Source organism: Cupressus sempervirens, chromosome 9 (genome assembly GCF_028749045.1).
Source record: "Cupressus sempervirens isolate cs-2001-9-10 chromosome 9, ASM2874904v1, whole genome shotgun sequence".
Classification (NCBI taxonomy): domain Eukaryota; kingdom Viridiplantae; phylum Streptophyta; class Pinopsida; order Cupressales; family Cupressaceae; genus Cupressus; species Cupressus sempervirens.
The window spans coordinates 606,214,995-606,236,431 of NC_143126.1; positions in this window are offsets into that span (position 1 = coordinate 606,214,995).

Genomic DNA, 21,437 nt, shown 5'->3' on the forward strand with positions numbered 1-21,437 from the left:
CAACTAAATTCAAATGGAGAAGACTATCAAGAGCAGAGTATAGTGGAAAAGATATTGAGGAGTTTACCTCATAAATATGACAATTTGGTCATGACCATAGAAGAGGCAAAAGACCTCACTGTTTTGACAATGGATGAGTTGATGGGTTCTCTTCAAACCCATGAGCATAGGATCAATAGATCCACATATTCTACTTCCCAAGAGCAAGCATTCAAGGCTCAGTCAAATCCAAGAGGAAGGGGGAGAGGAAGAAATGGCTCAGGCAAAAACTCCAGAGGTAGAGGCCGAGGTAATGGAGGACAAAGGAATGCTGCAGCAAAAAGCTCAGGAAGAGCAGATGGAGCAAGTAGCTCACAAAATACTTCAAGAGGAGGTAAGAAAAACTAAAACTCAAATAAGAGTAATGTAGAATGCTACTACTATCATAAATATGGGCATTATGCAAATGAATGCTGAAAGAAGTAGAATGATTAGTCAAGACAAGCAAATGTGGCTGATGTGAACATGGGAAGTGGACCCAATGTTGTTGCCTTCATCATGTGTAATGTTGGTGAAAAAGGAAGCCCTGAGGTTTGGTACCTCGACGATGGATGTAACAACCACATGAGTGGAAATGAAACCTTGTTTTCATTCATTGACAAGAGTTTCAAATTAGAAATTAAGATGGGTAATAATGGAACCCTACCAGTTGTGGGCAAAGGATCTATTATGGTCTGCACCAAGAAAGGTGAGAAAAAAGAAATCCAAAATGTGTATTTCACCCCTGGTATGAAGCACAATTTGATGAGCATTGGTCAGCTCATTCAAAATGGATACAAAGTGCTGATGGAAAATGACAGGTGTGTCATCCATGAAAAAGATGGGAGCAAGAACCTACTTGCAGCAGTTCAAATGACAAAGAATAGAATGTTTCCCTTGAAGATAGAGACATGTTTCTCATCTCAAGTTGGTGTTGCACCTCCCACACAATCAGCTCTAAGGAGTGTGATTGAAGACCCCTCACGAATATGGCACCTCAGGTATGGTCATCTTGGCTATGCTGGTTTAAATTTATTGTCAAATTAAAGAATGGTAGAAGGTTTGCCACATATAGAAAATTTATGTGACAAGTGTGAGGCTTGTATTTTGAGTAAGCAACACAGGCTTCTTTTTAATTCTAGAAATTCTAGGAGGGCTAGATATCTATTAGAGTTAGTGCATACTGACCTAGTCAGTCCTATGAAAGTTACATCCATTGGGGGGAGTACTTATTTTATGACATTCATAGATGATTTCAGTCGTAGGACATGGGTGTATTTCTTAAAGAACAAATCTGAAGCATTTGATAAATTTGTAGAATTTAAGGCCCAGGTTGCAAGAGAATGTGGACACTATATTAAGGTCCTAAGATTAGATAGAGGAGGGGAGTATACCTCCAATCCTTTTGTAAGTTTTTGCAGGAAACATGGCATAAAGAAAGAGCTCACTGCCAGCTATATACCATAGTAGAATGGAGTGGCTGAAAGAAAGAACAGGACCATTGTTGAAATGACAAGGAGCATGATGAGAGAGAAATGTCTCCCAACTGAATTTTGTGGACAGGCTATGGCAACAGTAGTTTACCTAATTAATAGGTGTCCTACAAAGGCAGTTCGTGATAGAATTACAATGGAAGCATGGTCACGAAGAAGATGGATAGTTGAACACCTAAGGGTGTTTGGATGTGTTGCATATGCACATATGCCTAAAGAGAAAAGGAAAAAATTTGATGACAAAGGTGTGAAATGCATTTTCATAGGGTATAGCCCAGAATCAAAGACATATAGATTGTATGACCCATTGAACAACAAGATGATACTTTAAAGAGATGTGGAATTTCTTAAAAATCAATCTTGGTATGGTTCAATTGATGAGTCATCGAGCACTTCAAGTAAAGTGCCAATTATGAGTGAAGAAGATGTTGATGAATAGCAAGAAGAAGGAGAAAATAGAAGAAAAGGCAAGCAGGTTTAGTCATTGCCAAGCTCTTCTAGGCATGACCGAGTATCAGGGCCGAGTAATAGTGAAGACCGAACTGGTTGGCAAATCAACAGTAGTGAAGATTCTAATCCCACACTCTCTTCCCTATTACCAAAAAAGACCAAGAGTCTTAGGGAGTTATACCAAGATGAAAGGTATGAAGATTATGATGAGTGTTAATTTTGCATTATTTTCTCATAGTGATCCAATATATTTTGAAGAAGCAATCAAAGAGAAGAAATGGTGTAATGCCATAGATGAGAAAATAGATGCTATAGAAAGAAATGAGACATGGGAGCTAACTGAATTTCCTCCCAAGAAACAAGTGATTGGAGTGAAATGGGTCCATAAGACCAAATGCAATGCTAAAGGCAAGATTGATAGGCATAAGGCAAGGCTAGTAGTTAAGGGCTACAAACAATAGTATGGAAGAGACTATGATGAGATCTATGCCCCGGTTGCAAGAATGGAAACCATGCATGCTGTCATAGCAATTGTAGCTCAGCACAAGTGGAAGGTATATCAAATGGATGTGAAGTCCTTTTTCTTAAATGGTGTATTGAAGGAAGAAGTATATGTGGAGAAGCCATGTGGTTATGAAGTTGCAGGTGAAGATGACAAAGTATATAGATTGAAAAGAGCTCTTTATGGGCTCAAGCAAGCTCCACGGGCATGGTACAGTAGGATTGACTCATATTTGATGAGCAATGGCTTTAGCAAAAGCAATGGTGAGCCCACTCTTTACATCAAGGCAGCAGATGGTAATGTATTGATTGTTGTCTTGTATGTAGATGATTTGATTTTTACTGGTAATGATAAGGCTCTAATTGGTGAGTTCAAAGAGGCCATGAAAACTGAATTTGAAATAACAAACCTAGGTCTCTTGAAATACTTTCTAGGCATAGAAGTAAAACAAATGCATGATGGCATCTTCATCTCTCAAGAAAAATATGCAGAGCAGATCTTAGAGAGATTTAAAATGCAGAATAGTAAGGCAGCCCCCACACCAACAGCAATAGGTCTGAAGTTGAGCAAGGAAGACTCTAGCAAGAGAGTGGATCCAACACTATACAAGAGTATGGTTGGAAGTTTAATGTATTTGACTGCAACTCGGCTAGACCTAATGCATGTAGTAAGTCTGATTTCCAGATTTATGGAAACACCAAATGATTCTCATTGGCAAGCAAGAAAGAGGATCCTAATGTATGTGAAAGGTACCAAGCGATTTGAGATTTTATATATAGAAAATGATGATTTCAAGTTGGTTGGTTACATTGATAGTGATTAGGTTGGAAGTTTAGATGATAGGAAGAGCACTTCCAGATACATGTTTCATATGGGATCAGGTGCAATTTCATGGGCATCCAAGAAGCAACCTATTGTTCCTCAATCTATAGCAGAGGCCGAATACATAGCAGCAAATGTAGCAACATGTCAAGCAATTTGGCTAAGGAGGATCTTGACAGATTTGAATGAAAAGCAAGAGGATGGAACCACAATTTATTGTGACAAGATCTCATCAATTGCATTGTCCAAGAATCCAGTCTTCCATGGGAGAAGCAAGCATATTGAGATCAGATATCACTTCATCAGAGAGTTGGTGGAGAATGGGGATATCAAAATAAATTTTTGTAAGTCTAAGCAGCACCTAGCAAACATCTTCACAAAGCCATTAGGCATTGGATCTATTGTACACCTAAGATAGTTTCTTGGTGTAGTTGATTTGGATTAGCTATGATCCTTGTTTGTTTGGCTCAAGACAAAGGGAGAGTGTTGGAATATTTAATATGGTGGTTGTCTTGCCCCTGGAGCCAAATGCCCACCTACCACCTGATGACCAGTAGAACAAATAGAAAACATGAATGCAGTAGGTGAGATTTTTGAATTTGGAAATGAGAGGGAAAAATGTTTTAGGTCAGAAGAAAAAAGGAATGTTTCTACATTCATTTTAATAAAGTGCAGAGACTTTGCAAATCAAGCAGATCAGAGAGAAGTTGCTGAGTTGAGCAGAGAAGGAAGAAGGAAAGAAGTTTGTGCTTGTAGTTGCATGTGCTTCCCTTGTTCACTCTGTAAGTTTGTCATTGTTAAATTCGTCCTGTAGAAGTAGTGATTTCTCTAGGCACCATTGTATGCAACCATTATAGCTGTAAGTTTAAGGTTTAAAGTTTATTGAAAGTTTGAAGTTTTAACACTTTAGGGTTTTCTGGTTGAAGCCGAATGCTCCCAAATTTTGTAATAGTTTAAATCAAAGAATGAATAGAAGGTAAGCAAGAATGCTTGAATCCATTGCTCTTTCCTTGTATGTTGCATTTGAGTAATTTGTTTGAAAGCTTAAAGCTTTGGCTCTCTGGTTTTAATGGTGAAAGCATTCATGTTGAAATCTCTTAAGTTATAATTTCTCAGTTGGAGCTGAGCTCACTTGGCATCTATTGTTGCCGAGCATTTTCTTTGGATCCAAGCTTACTCAGCATCCATTGTTGCCGAGTATTATTTCTTTGAGTGCCCAGCTCACTCGGCACCTATTGCCTATCACTCGGCACCATCAAGTGTCGAGCAACCTGCCACTCGGCACCTTCATGTGTTGAGCACTTTTTGCAAGTGCCGAACAAAATTTGTTAACGTTAGGGTTGTGAGTTGAAATTTAAATTTCTAATATATTTCTCACAGAACCACACATGTTCCAATGGTCTCATAAATATTGAACACTGTGCTGAGGCTATTGCAATTCCTGCCTATTGCCATACTCCATTCAAGAAGCATGTCAAGTATTGTACAAATAGAATTTCCCCTCTCTCTATTGCGCTTTTTTTAACTAGCCCAAGGTCAAAATGGTGATGCAATGGAATAACATTATATATTATGTGCTGTAGATGGGGTTAATTAGCAACACTACTGGCACACCTGACGCTTAGACCAAGCAGGTTAGGTGTTTAGTAAAATCAAGCTCTGAAAGCAAAGCTTGTAGGATACAATTAATATGAGAACTAAATCTTATTGGCAAATATTTACTCACTATACTATATTTGGAAGGTCTTGGCACAATCTATTTAATGAGAAATACAATGACAAGTTAGGGTGGCTCACTATCAGTTTGTATAAAAAAGATTTGAATTAATTAAATTAATTTAGGCTGAAGGTTGTCCGATAGACTATTCTTAGCCTCCCCAAAATTAAAAAATTAGAATCAATATTTTTAATCAAAATAAACAATCCAACATAATAAAAATAAAATGATATATTAAACTCAATCAAATATATTTTTAATCTATATTCAATTATTTTTTTATAAAATCACTACATTCAATATACCTAATTTATCTTTAACAAATATATACATATTTATTTAATTACTAGAAATTAAACTTGTTTATTAACTTAAAAAAGTGAGTTACCATTGGATGTTCGAATGTTTATTCTACATTATATGTAGCGTCCAGAGAAAACAACAGTTATTGAAAATAGAGAATGAAAATGAAAAGACTGCATTGCAGGATGATTTGCATATGTAAAATACCTATTGTACAAGTGTGTAGCATAGATTTTATCACTGCCTTTTTATCAAATTTGGTTTTGTGCCTTCGGTGGAGTGATTTGACAGAGAAATTACTCCATCACATTCACCAACTAAACAAAGAGTAAATCTTTTAACTGTCGTTGCCGTAAATGCATTTATGCACAGTTGTCCTCCATTCCATTTTTCTCTTTTAATTTAATATATTAAAATGTTTTTAACCTCAACAAAATTCTCAATGTCTAAATGCAAAAAATTAGAATTTGTGGATGGAAATTAGTTTCTAAATAAACAATCCTCAAACTTTAGAGTTGTACAATTTTTAGATTTCAAAAGTAAATGAGCATGGGAATCTACATTCAGACTGATAAAATAAAATAATAAATATGAATAAAAAAATATGGAATATTTATTAGAAAATCATCACTAAAATATTAGGCCTAGCAATTTTATTTATAATAGAATGGATAATAAATGTACAAAATTTTTTGGATTGTAGTTTGTTGGATTATTAATGTGTAGATGATTTGGGAAGTAATTAATTTATGGTAATACCTTGTTAAACTATGCTAAATATCTATACTAACTACATATCCCCTCATAATCTAGATATGATGGGTTCCAACCTAAAGCCTTGTTAGATAACCCATTTACAATCATCTATTTCCCATGAGAGCGGTAAGAGACCAAATTAAACATGTTATGATTAATTATTATTATCTATTAAGCTTCAATATACTCGAACCCGAGACCGATGAGGCTCCACAATTTACCATTGTGTTATAGGCCTAACAAAATCATCTTCTTGATGACATCAACTCTTACATAATAAATCAACTAATTCATTAAAAGTTAAGTAAATTGACAAAAGAAACATAACTAGGAAATTTAAAATGTCACATATAAATGCCTCAAATACCTGACACATTAAATGTGAGACAAAAACATTTAGCTATATATTTGTGTGGCAGAGAATTTTCTTTAAACTAATCAAACATTAGCAAGGCTATATTCACATACACACACATGCACCAATATATGCATGGGGAAAAATTTCATCTTGTCTTAAGATTTAAAATATATATCTTAACTACTAAGAATAAGAACAAAAAATAATAATTTTGTATTGGATTGTTAAAACATATTTTTAAAATAATAATTTTGTATTGGATTGTTAAAACATATTTTTTTTCATCCGTTAGAAAGTCAAGATTAATTATATGTGTTGTGATTAATTATTATTATTATTTATTAAGCTTGAGTACACTCAAACCCAATCTCGATGAGGGCACACAATTTACCATTGTGTTTAGGTTCTTGCTTAACTAAACCATCTTTGTTGATGACGTCAAATCTTACATAATAAATCAACAAATTCATTAAGAGTCAAGTAAATTGAAAAAAGAAACCTAAATAAGAAATTGAACATGTCACATATAAATACCTCAAATACCTAACGTATTATTTGTGAGACAAAAAAATTAAGCCATATATTCATGTGGTAGAGCATTTTGTTTAAACTAATCAAACTTTAGCAATGTTATATTCATAAAAGAAAACTACAAGTCAAAAAATTCAATATATGTTTTTAAAAGTAATTATGAAACCCTAATGTAATGGCAAGGGCACAAAGAGAGATTGAGTTGGAGGTTGGGAGAGATCGCATCGTAAGGGAGAGTGATCTTGTAAACTACTTGAGATGTGTAGTGAAAGAAACACTTCGATTACATCTAGCAAGCCCCTTGCTCATGCCACACGAGTCCATTGAGGGTTGTAGTGTTGGACAATATTGCATCCCACCAAAAACAAGGCTGATTGTGAACATTTGGGCAATTGGTAGGCATGAAAGTATACAGGAAGATGCTTTGGAATTCAAGTGGTTGAGCATAGATTTGAAAGGCCAAAACTTCAAATTTTTGTCTTTTGGAATAGGGAGGAGGGGATGCCTAGGGATGTACATGGGGCTCTCTACTATGTTGGTAAACAGATTTGTCACTGTGATAGCTATTTCTGAAATTGACCTTGTTTACCCTTTGAATAGTTACAACTGTGACAACAGTTGGAGAGATTAAAACTGATCATTACCAAATTACAATCTTCCTCGACGTTAGCTCCCTCGTAAGGTAATATAAAAAAAAATTCCAATAAAGATGATTAGAACTTAGAATATTAAAAGGAAACCATTGATATGGAATGTACCACACGATTTCAATGTTTTAATAAAATCAATGTAAATAGTTAATGAAAACAATCAAGAACTACACTTGAGAGCTATCACTAACACAATGCTGATTCGAAAATTCATGAGCATTTGCACAATACTGTGAAAACACCAATTACAAAGAAAGAATCGACATTTAACATTTCAGATATGTGGGAAGATGGAATGCAAAATGTACTTTCTTTATTTCTTAGCACCAAGAACATAAGAAATGACTGATTACAAGAACAACGATTGTACACACTTTCCAAAAAATGTCTTGTTATCAAAACATAAGTGTTCCCCATCTCCAAGTCCAAAAAGTCTCCTATTATATTGAGATTCATGAATTTATATGTCATTCTGACTTAACTAAATTTACGGGTTCATAACCACTCAAAAAGTTAGAATTTTGAATTTGGATTGTATTTGAAAATTGACTCTAACACTAACTCATGTAAATAAAAACTCTAGATCCTAACTCTAGTTATAATAAGTAGACATAAGTCACTTTTCACCACAAGGTAATTAAAAATCTATTGTGAAGAAAAGACCTCAACGCCTTCCATCTTCATATTTAATTGATGATTGAGCATCAATGATTAACTTAAGGCATTTATTGATGTCATCTTTCTTCCTTGTGTTTTGATCTCCTCTTCCTTCTCATCCAATCCTAGACATCTACATACACTACGTAGGCCTGTCTTCTCCTCGACATTTTGATACATGTTAGAATGCATATGAAATCACAATGTAAATCTATAGTTTTTGTACTCTATTTGTTCAAAGATGTATATGTCTCATTTCTTGACATTATGATGTCATGGAAAATATACCCACCCGCCAGTAAAGATAGCTGCACCATACCTGCAAATGCATTGCACCTCCCATTCCTTACACTCTTTATCCACAAGAACTACCATGCCTCTTTCTTTTCGAAAGTGGAGAGGGCATTCTCTTGGGAACTCTAGCATATTCGGCAAGCCTACATTTTGTGACTGCATTTCCATTGACCAAAATGGCTTATCTGACTTGAAAGTGATGGAAAGATTCACTAGAACAAAGGATATATAATCTTCTTGGTTCTTACCAGTGTGGCAATTTTGATTTTTTTCCATTGCATCCATGGCATTGCTATTTTTCTCATCAGAAACAAAATCAATCAGCAACTTGCTACCTAATTTGTTAGAAGGGTATCTTGTATCAACATTTTTATTTATATGTTCACAAATAGTAAGATTTTTCACACACCCTATTCTTTTAAATATCTCAATCTTGAAATGTGACCTTGATATGTACTTAAACACTAGAAAATCTCCCATCCCTGCTGAAATACTAGTTGATTCATGGAACACAATAACTGTACTTCACACTCTTGTCCATTTAGGCCTTGCAATAGCATATTTTTGTCTAGGTCCTTTAGAAAAAAAGTGACACAAATGCCGATGGAATGCACAGTTTTTCTCCAAAATCTCTGACCATAACTTTGAGGAAAGAGGCGAACCCATTAAAGTACTGGTTTTCATGGAATTTGCCATGTTTTTAAAAATACTTGAGACTGCATTGTTTGCATGGTATAAAAATCTCCCGTATTTCTTCATCCTCAATGGAAAACCTGCAAATCTTCTTGAAAATTTTCTTCCACAAGATTTCTCTAAAAATTCCCTGTAATGTTTGCAACAAGTAAATTTCAATGGATTTCTTCTGTACTGAGTATAATCAATTTATGTTTTTTAAACTCTCACAAGAAATCAAACCTGGATGTAAACCATTAGTATGCTCACCATCTAAAATAGATTTTGATTTTTGTATTGATCCAGTAAGGCACGTGAAATGTCTATATGCAAGTGAGCACTGCAAGAGCTCAAAAAAGTTGTTTTTATTACATATATATTGGATTTGAGAGAGGAGAAAACCATGAAGCTTTCAATTTATGAGATCTGGTGCATAGAGTTTTAAGGACACTGCTTGGTTCCAAAGCTGTAAAGATTCTCTGCTTTCTCATGATTTTTAACATGTCACATGTTTGTTTTCAAACAATTCGTTTGCTCTGATTCATAAACCACATTTGATTCAAACAATTGATGGGCTTTTCTATCGGCATAGAGGATGCTTCTTCATTGATCAACTTTATTCTCATTCCAAGCGGCAAGTCTTTTGCTATACATCCTTCGCTCATTCACAATAATAAAAATTTATGTTTTCTTTGTGAAGGGTATCCGCAGCCAATTATGGAGTTTGGGTTGGAAAGTTTAGGTTAAGATTAAGGCAAAAAGTTTGAGTATGTGAGTGATGATCTTAGTATGTGGTGATAGAAAACTTTTAGTACGTAGAGAGAGGTAGCCAAATCTGAACTTCTCTCTAGAAGTTTTAGTACATGGAGGGAGGTAGTATGTAGAGAGAGATGGACTTGGTATGGGAAGAGAGAAGGTTTTAGTACATAGAGAGAGGTAGTTTTGAATAGCAAGGAAATTAACCTCTCTATCTCACTCCGGAACCAAAACTTTTTTTTAGAAACTCATTTAATAAAATATCAAGGCAACAACTAGCTCTATCTAGGGACAAGGACTATGTAGGACACTAAATGAACCTAGACTTAAATAACAACAATGCTTTATCACAAGGGCTATAGAGTCACCCAAAAAGGAGATAAATACATGAAAGAGGACTAGGCATGCCAAAATTAGGAACACAAACCAAACAAAAGGGAGGGATAGACTCAACGAAAACTCCTAACTAACATATGTACATGGTAGAAAACCCCTACCTCTAATGGCTTTAGCTCCAAATGATTCATGTGAACCCATTGACAGGCAGGGAAAAGTATATGCCATGGTGACTTAACAGGTGACAACTCCCCATTACCCGTGAACTCAAATGTAGGTCTTCTCCTTGGATTCCAAAATTTTGAGTCCTAACATGCTCCATTACTTTGGACAAGGGAATGCATCCAAGTAACCATGTTTCATCAAAAATCTCTAAATTTGGATTCAATTCTCCATCATGATTTATGTAATCAATGACTCCTTGAAAGAATTTTAGAATTAGATTTTCGAGTTTCTGAATGCATCTTTGATCCTCTACTCTACTTGGCAAGCCCTTTACTTGAATTTGTAGCGATTAGTCATCATTATGTCCTGAACTCATTTCCAACACCAGACACTCTTTCTTTCCCATGGGCATGATTATGGTTGAATCTTATATAAAATTATTCCAACCTAGATGCATATCCGTGTTAAGTTGAATCTTCTTATGACCCATTTCTTCTTCCTCATCTCCCAAAAGATCATCTTGATTTTTTAGGAACTTCTAAGTAACATGGATACCATCTTCAACATGGTTGGTCATAACTTCAAGTTCCCTTTCATCGATATAAAAATTCTGTATCTAAAGGGCTTTATGATGACAAAGATTAGAAGATATCAAACCTTGTATGGGATTACCTTCATACAATTTGTGACATGAAGCAACCTATGGAGCTATAGTCATTGAACTTTGTCTTTGAACACCAACTCGAGAATCATCAATAGAAATGCCTCCCTCTAAGAATAAAGGATTAAAGTAAAAAAATTCTTCATAGAGGAAATTTCCATTGAAGGATTTTGAGCACAAGCTTGGAGTAAATACATCATAAGAGCTTCCTTCATCAAATTCCTCCATAAGATTCCCTACTAAATCATTACTTCTTTTATCATGGTTATTCTTCTCATAAAAGATCTTTGACATAGGATTTTCTATTTGATGAGAAGGCTCAAAAAGAGGATTTCTTTGACCTTTGAATGATCCATAGGATTTGAATTGCACTTCCATTGGATCAAAGGAACTTGTTTCCATATACATACAACTTTGATTTGCAATATGTTCAATGACATCTATTTCCTTTTGAATCATTGATTCTTTTCCAAGATATCTTTCATGAAATGTGAAAGGTGGCATGCATGATAAAGAATAAAGGCTTGATGTTGGTTTTTAGCTTTTTCATCAACTAGTCTTTTAATCACAAGTTCATCAATGTCATAAAATGTAAATGTTTCCATTTCCAAAGGGGAGGTAGACATTTGTATAGGTTTATTGGTGCTTTTGTCTCTGTCAATGGTAGTGCTTTCAAGTTGTGTTAGAACATTTGAAGTATTGATGTCATCAATAGATTCATCACCTTGAATAATCATAGAAGGGTGAATACGAAGATCTTGTCAACATAGGAAGTCATCATCTGATGCATTGAGGCACCAAGTAGGAATAAAAATATTATGAAATTCTTGATCCACATTTCTCTCATCTTCAATCATATGTTGTGTAGTTCCTTGAGATTTTTTCTTTTTCTTTTTCTTTTCCATTAGGATCGAGATGATTGAATACTTTCTCTTGGGTTTGAAAATTTTCACAATGATGCCTTGATACATTATTAGACCCTTCTTCTTCTATAGGCACCATTTCTTGATTGTCTCCTTGATTAGACATAGAATCATTGTCTTCTTTCATGCATGAAGAATTAGATGAATCCTTTCTAACATTTTGATTCTATTATCAAGAAAATAATTCTTGCATGGGTCTTGTTTCTCATGTTCTCATAGTGTTTGAAGTAAAGAAGGATGTACTTTGTTAGGATCTAGGCATGCATTGCCATAGAAGCTTTTTAAAAACCTAACCTGATTGGGATGAATGGAAGTATGATTTTTATGAGCAATAGGGGCAAGCATTGAGCTAATTTTCTGGCCACCATTATCCATCCTTGATTCACATGAACCATTTTTTTGATCAAAGTCTTCCTTATAATTATAGGTGGAATTTCTTTCAGAAAATGATTTGGTCTATGAGAGGAAAATTGATTATCCTTACCATCTTCTTCATCTATCTTTTGCAAGGTTTGGATCAAAGATGGATGGGTCTTTTCTTGATCTAGGTTTTGTCCACCATATAAACTCTTCAAGAAGCTAGCCTAATTAGGATAAATGAAAATCTGATCTTATTGAGATATAGGTGCATGAGAGACATTTTTAGTATTCCTCATTGCTGATTTTGATGAAGCATATTTTTCAGCAAGGTTTTTATCTTTATATGCTAAATCTTTTTCTAAGAAGGATTCTTGATCATGAAAAAGAAAACCATAATCCTTTCCATCTTCTTCTTTGATCTTTCACAAAACCTAAAGTAAGTGGGGATGAACCATTTTAGGATCTAGCCTCCTACTGCCATAGAAAAAATTCAAGAATTGAACTTGCAGAGGCTCATCAAGAATCTATTTCTTGGGATATGAAAAGTATTCATCATCATTGTCACTAGCACTTTCGCTCTCAACTTTTCTCTTGTACGAAACCATGATTTTGAATTGTCACCTTCAAATAGAGTTGTTGATAATCAATCTTTAAAATAGAGTCACCAACCTTCATTCCAGGGTAGGTACCTTTTATCAACAATGTTATTAATTATTGTTCACTTGGTCTTGGATGTGACCAAGATTTTGCCTATTTCTTCTTGGAATAACAACTATTCATTTGACAACCACAACATTTTGACCAATAGGAGGTCTTTGCAAGATTTCACCGAATTCTTCTTCTTCTTCTAGAACCTGGTTCACTTGATGGTATTGTTGAGTAATTTGTCTAAACCTCCAAGCTAGAGTGTTCAAATCTCAAATAATATCTTCTTGTGTGTCCTAAAATACAAGATTCAGTTGTACAACTAGAAATACATTCTCATGTGACAATACCATCTTATAGGCAACTAAGTAGTCTTTCTCATTTGATCCCCAGTAGAGTCAGAAAAAATTTGTTGGTAAATAGATTTGTCACTGTGATAGTTACTTCTGAAACTAACCCATTTGGCTCTATGAATAGTGACAGCTGTGCCAACAGTTGGAGAGATTGAAACTAATCATACTAGAATACAATCTTCCTCTACATTTGACAGTGGCAACTCCCTCATAAGATAATTGTTTTTTATTTTTCAATAAAGATGACTAGAACTTAGAATATAAAGCAGGAACCATTGATAGTGAATGCACCACACAACTTCAATGTTCCCATAAAATCAATATAAACAGTTAATGGAAACAATCAAGAATTATGCTTTAGTGCTATCATTGACACAATGCCAATTTGAAAATTCATGAGCATTTGCACAATATTGTGAAAATACCAATTACAAAGAAATAATCAACATTTCAATGTTTCAAATATGTGGAAAGAGAGAACGCAAAATGTACTTTCTTTATTTCTTAGCACCAAGAACATAAGAAATGACTGGTTACAAGAACAACAATTGTATGCACTTTCAAAAAATTGCTTTGTTATCAAAACATAAGTGTTCTGTATCTCGAAGTCCAAAACCTTCCCTATTACATTGAGATTCATGAATTTATATGTCATTCTAACATAACTAACTTTTTGGGTTCATAACCACTCAAAAAGTTAGAGTTTTGAATTTGGAATGCATTTGAAAAGTGACTCTAACTCTAACTTGTGTGAATAAAAACTCTAGATCCTAACTCTAGTTATAATAAGTGACATAAGACACTTTTCACCATAAGATAATTAAAAATCTACTACAAAGAAAAGACCACAATGCTGATTTCATTGACCTAGCCTTCCATCTTCATATTTAATTGATGATCGAGCATCAATGATTAACTTAGGCATTTATTGATGTCATTTGCCTTCCTCGGGTTTTGATCTCCTCTTCCTTCTCATCCAATCCCAGACATCTACATACACTGCGCTAGCCTGCCTTCTCCTCCACATTTTGATACAGGTTAGAATGTATATGAACTCTCAACATAAATCTATAGTTTTTGTACTCCATTTGTTCAAAGATGCATACATCTCCTTTCTTGACATTATGATGGCGAGCAAAATATACCCATCCGCCAGCGAAGATAGCTACATCGTACCAGCAAATGCACTACACCTCCCATTCCTTCCACTCTTTATCCACAAGAACTACCATGCCTCTTTCTTTTGGCATGTGGAGAGGACATTCTTTTTGGGAACTCTAGCATATTCGGCAAGCCTACATTTTGTGACTGCATTTATATTGACCAACATGGCTTATCTGACTTGAAAGCAATGGCAGCATTCACTAGAAAAGAGGATATATAATCTTCTTGGTTCTTACAAAAGTAGCAATTTTAATTGTTTTCCATTGCATCCATGGCATTGTTATTTTTCTCATCAGAAAAAAAATCAATCAGCAACTTGTTGCCTAGTTGGTTAGAAGGGCATCTTGTATCAACATTTGTATTTATATGTTCACAAGCAGTAAGATTTTTCACACACTCTATTCTTTTAAATATCTCAACCTTGAAATGTGACCTTGATATGTACTTAAACACTAGAAAATCTCCCATCTTCTCCCCATTAATGGCGACAAACATTTCCCATCCCTACTGAAATACCAGTTTATTCATGGAACACAATAACTGTACTTCACACTCTTGTCCATCTGGGCCTTGCAACAACATATGTTCATCTGGATCCTTTTAAAAAAATGTGACACAAATGTCGGTGGAATGCATAGTTTTTCTCCAAAATCTCTGAGCATAACTTTGAGGAAAGAGGTAGACCCGTTAAAGCACTTGTTTTCATGGAATTTGCCATGTTTCTGAAAATACTTGAGACTGCATTCTTTGCATGGTATAAAAATCTCCCCTGTTTCTTCGTCCTCCATGGAGAACCAAGATTCAAAATGCTGTAAATCTTCTTGAAAATTTTCTTCCACAAGATTTCTCTACAGATTCCCTGCAATGTTTGCAATAAGTACACTCCAATGGATTTCTTCTGTACTGAGTATAATCAATTTATGTTTTTTAAACTCTCACAAGAAATCAAACCCGAATGTAAACCGTCATTATGCTCACCATCTCAACCAGATTCTGATTTATGAAATGTCTATATGCAAGTGAGCACTACGAGAACTCAAAAAAATTGTTTTTGTTACATATATATTGGATTTGAGAGAGGAGAAAACCATGAAGCTTTAGATTTACGTGATCTGGTGCATAGAATTTTAAGGTCATTGCTTATTTCCAAAGCTATAGAGATTCTTTGCTTTCACATGATTTTGAACATGTCACATGTTTGTTGTTAAACAATTCGTTTGATCTAATTCATAATTGATGGGCTTTCTTACCAGCATAGAGGATGCTTCTCCATTGATCAACTTTATTTTCCTTCCTAGCGGCAAGTCTTCTGCTATACATCCTTCCCTCATTCAGAATAATAAAAATTTATGTTTTCTTTGTGAAGGGTATTTGCAGTCAATTATGGTGTTTGGGTTGGAAAGTTTCGGTTAAGATTAGGGCAAAAAGTTTTAGTACATAGTGAGAGACAGTTTTAGTATGCGGTTAGAAAAAAATTTTAATATGTAGAAAGAGTTAGCCAAATCCAAAATTCTCTCTAGAAGTTTTAGTACGTGGAGAGAGGTAGTACGTAGAGAGAGATGGATTTGGAATTGGAGAGAGAGAAGGTTTTAATATGGGGAGAGAGAAAAATACGTAGAGAGAAGGTTTTAGTACATAGAGAGAGGTAGTTTTGAATAGAAGGAAAATTAACCTCTTTCTCTATCTCACTTCGGAACAATAACTTTTTTTTCTTTTTTTTAACTCGAATAAAATATCAAGACAACATGCTATTTACTTGTTTGTGGCCTAGCTCATACATTGCTTTGATTGGAAGGTGGAGGGTGATCTGGATAGGGATCAAGTGTTTGGATTGACCCTACCAAGGAAGTTTTCCCTCTTTGTTGTCCCTTCCTCAAGGCTCAGCACCTACTAGTTGGGGTAACTTTGTAGGTACATGTTGGAGTAAAAGACTTCTAATCATTTTGATAATCTAACTACATGTTTATGTCAATTGCTAGGTAACACCCTAGTTTCATCTTGTTGGTTTAGAAAATAAATGTAGGGAATAAATATTAAAATAATATAAGATTTGTATGTTTGTGGAAGTTTATTCTTTATGTAGATTGTCTTCTTAGTATTGAATAACCTTTAATATGCAATAGGATTGATACAGTTAAACAAAATATGATTTTATAATAAATTATTAAAATTAAAAAAGATTTTAAGCTAAAGAGAAACTAGTGTCACAAAGAGATTGCATTGTGTTAAATTCCTATTTATAATTATTTAGTATAGGAGTTACTTTTGGTAATGTTGTTAAAAAGAGATGCATTGTGTTAAATTCATGTTTATAATTATTTAGTATAGGAGTTACTTTTGGTAATGTAGTTAAAAAGAGATGCATTGTGCTAAATTCCTATCTATAATTATTTAGTATTTGAGTTACTTTTGGTAAATAGGTAAAGTAGTTTAAAAGAGATGCATTGTGTTAAATTCTTATCTATAATTACTCTGTATAGGAATTACATTTGGTAATGTAGTTAAAAAGAGATGCATTGTGTTAAATTCCTACCTATAATTATTCCGTATAGGAGTACCTTTTGGTAATGTAATAAAAAAGAGATGCATTGTATTAAATTCCTATCTATAATTATTCAGCATACGAGTTACTTTTGGTAATGTAGTTAAAAAGAGATGCATTGTGTTAAATTCCTATGTATAATTATTCAATATAGGAGTTACTTTTGGTAATGTAGTTAAAAAGAGTCATGGGTAGTTGGAGCCCCTACCATTGACCATTTACGAGGAATGAACTTGTTGGTGTGACCTACAATTTCTATGAATAGAGAACTATTCAAGAGTTTGTAAGAGTATTATGTATTGATGTTCATTACATGTCCAAATTGATAATATATTAATAACCACTAGTACAAAAACTTTTCAGTAGTGGTACAAGTTGTTCTATATTATATATATGTATCTTCAGAATATGGAACTATTTAGTAGTCCAAATAATTGTTCATAGGCACTTTCTATAGGAAATTGCTTGTATAATATTTTTTCTTCACTATAGGGTAAGATTCAAATTATTTAGTAGTCCAAAATAATTGTTCATAGACACTTTTTGCAAGAAATTGCTTGTATAATATCTTTTCTTCACTACAGGGTAAGATTCTTTAGATCAAGCTCTTGCAAGTTAATTCAAGCATATTTAATATCTTTTTCTTGAGTTTGGAATTCCTAATTTGATTAGGTTTTTCAACACAGTTTTTAAATGCAACTCATTTAATCCAACTAATTCATAATGTCATTTATAATATGTGCTACTTGCAATATAAAACCAAATTAGATTTAGACTTTAATCCAAGATAATGTTAGCCCAAGATTTGAAAATGTAGGAATAATTAGAATCTAGAATTTATTTATTATTTGCCTTGAAAATTGAATATCATTGCTGAATAGGAAATCTAATTTATAAAGTAGATGGCAATAATAGTTATGAACTATTATACAAAACTACCATAATAGAAAACTAAAAGCAAAATCCCAAACTAAAATAATAATAAAAACCTAATCTAATACTTAGTACTTAGAAATTGTAAAGATTAGTGATTAACATCCTCGTTAAACCAAGCATTGCTCTAAACTTCTCAAAATTTTCTCTACCCAATGCCTTGTAAAAATATTTGCTGACTAATCTATAGTAGGACAATATTTGAGGTGTATATTTCCATCTTTTACATGATGTCGAATCAAATGAAACTTTGTGTTGATGTGTTTTGTACAATCATGAAATACTTGATTTTTAGCCATTTTGATAGTGGATTGATTATTAATCAAGAGTAGCATTGATGAAACCTATGGTACTTGCAAGTCTTCTAGAATCCTTTAAAGCCATAAGATTTCCTGAGTTTCTTCAAAGGCTTCCATATATTTAGCTTTAGAAGAAGAGACAGCTAGGACTGATTGCTTTTTAGATTAATCCATTCTCTACCATGTATGAGTCTATTTTGTTGTACCAAGTTCTTGGAGCTTGCTTCAATCCATAGAGTGCCTTCTTCAACTTATAAACTTTGTCTTCATATCCTAGTGGTTCTTGCACATACACTTCTTCTTCCAAATATCCATTAAAAAATGCTGATTTGACATCCATTTGGTGAACCATCCATTTGCTTTGAGTTACAATAGCTAATACTATTTTGACAGTATCAAGTCTTGCTAAAAGTACAAATGTCTCATTATAGTCAACCCCATATTCTTGTGAAAATCCCTTAGCCACTAACCTTGCCTTATATTTTTCTACATCTCTTAGACTTATAAACCCATTTTACACCAATGCAATCTTTGTTCTTAGGCAAATCAACTTATTCCCATGTATCATTTCTCTCGATAAATTATATTTCATCATTCATTGCATTAATCCAATGTCCTTCCTTAATTGGATCTTCAAAATATATAAGATTTTGAGCAAATAAAGAAAAATTTGATTGCACATCTATTTTACTTTCTTGACTATAAATCTTATTCAAGCTTCTAGTTTTCTTGCTTGTAATCCTTGATCTCAATTGTGCAAGTATAGGATTTGAATCAGTACTTGTGAATTTGAAGATTCTCCATGTTCAGCTTCAGTTTCTAAGTGATTGCCTTATGGACTTCATGGTGGAGTTCCTTCTTGGTCACTTGGTTGAGCCTCTTGATCCTCATGGTCCTTTTTTATCCTTCTCATCATATGGTACTTTGCAACACCTATAACAATTTTATCTATATTTTCATCCCAAGATTCATCATCTTTAAATACAACATCCCTACTCACAATGACTATTGTGGTGATATGATTAAACAACCTATATACCTTATAATGCTCATCATAGCCAATGAAAATGCATTTCTCCCTCTTATCATCTAATTTACTTCTAGTTTCTTTAAAAATATGTGCATATGCAATACAACCAAATACCTTGAGATAAGAAACACTGTGAATCTTACCACTCCACTATTGTTGTGGAATCATGCACCTCATAATTTTTTTAGACTACTATTCAAGATATAAAAGCACACGAAACTTCCTTAGCCCAATACTCATTAGGAATACTCTTACATTTCAACATGCTTCTTGACATTTTTATTATTGTCCTATTCTTTCTATCTACAACATCATTTTTTTGTAGTGTGTAACTAGTAGTAAATTTCTTTTTGATTCCATCATCCCTATAATAATCTAAAAACTCACTTGACTTATACTCTCCTTCGCTATCATATCTCAATATCTTGATAGGTAAACCACTTTTTTTCTCAAAAAAGTCCTAAATTCATTAAATTTGACAAAAGTTTTAGATTTGTATTTAAGAAATTAAACCCATGTCTTTCTACTAAACTCATTAATAAATGTTAAGAAATAAGTTCTCCCCCCTAATGATGGTGTTTTCATTGGAGCACATATATCTGAATGCACAATTTCTAAAGGTGCCCCTTATCCATATGACATCCCTTTTGGAAAGCTCTCTCTATGATGTTTGGCTTTAATACAACTTTCATATCAACTTAATGATGCTTCAATTGGAGGTAAGCCTCTTACCATTTCCTTTCTTTGCAATAAAGATAATCTTTTGAGATTTAGATAACCATACCTCAAGTGCCATATCTATGTCTAATCTTGACTTGTTGCCTTGAAACTTGATACAACTTTATTAATCATATTTCTCTTCATCTGAAGTGGAAACATTTTATTATTTGTCATTTCTACCCTTGCAATCACCAAGTTAGTAGGAGGCATATCAAATATCTAGTGCACACATTTTTCTCAAAAATAACTCTATAACCCTTTTAATTAAGTAGGCCCACACTTATAAGATTATGTTTCAAACTAGGTAGAAAGTATACATTACAAATAGATATCTTACATGCTTTGTCATGACATCAATTTTCACTATCTCATTGTTTCCCAACTTCACTTTTGATTTAATTGATCTATCCAAGCTTTCAAAAAAAACTTTGTTTCCTATCATATGATTGCTAGAACCACTATGTAGAAACTAAAAATCATTTGAACTCTTTTGGGTTACATTGCAAGTAATGAACAATGTGTTTGAACTACTCTTGGAAAAATTTGCATTTCACTTACTCATATTAGCTTCTTTGTTTCTACACTCATTTTGTAAAATGTCCAAACTTTTTGCAATAATAACATTGAGTATTTATTTTATCATTCCTTTATGATGTCTAGCTATTATTGCATCCCCTTGAGTTGAAGTATTAATTTCTCCTTCCTCTTGGATTTGGACTCTTTCCTTCTTCCTTTTGAAAATTATATTTGCGTCTTCCTCTTCCTCTAAATCCAGAATTTCCTCTTCCTCTACCTCTACCGAATTTCATTTATATTTTGAATGCATTCTCCATTGAATTACCATTGTGCTTGTTCAACCTATCTTCATGATTATAAAAGGGCCCAAACACCTCATCTATAGATAATGTTGTTAAATCCTTAGATTCTTCAATTGCAACGACAAATATTATCAAATTTAGGAGGCAAACTTTGTAAAATCTTCTCTTCAAACATTTGATTAGTAAACTCATCACCATTTATCCTTATTTGATTAAACACATTCGTAACATGATTTGAAAATTGCTCTACAAAATCAGAAGCCTTCATTTGTAAATTCTCAAAATCTTCTCTAAGTGCTTGCAATTTAACAATATTGACCTTACTTGTACCTTGACATGCAGTCTCAAGAATGTCCATAGCTTGCTTGGTTGTAATAGCTGACTTAATTTTTTCAAGAATAGAGTCATTTAGTGCTGATCCAATAATCTACAAAGCTTTTTTATTCTTCTACCTATTTTCATCAAACTTTTCCTTTTGATTAGCATTTAAAGTAGACTCATCTATAGGT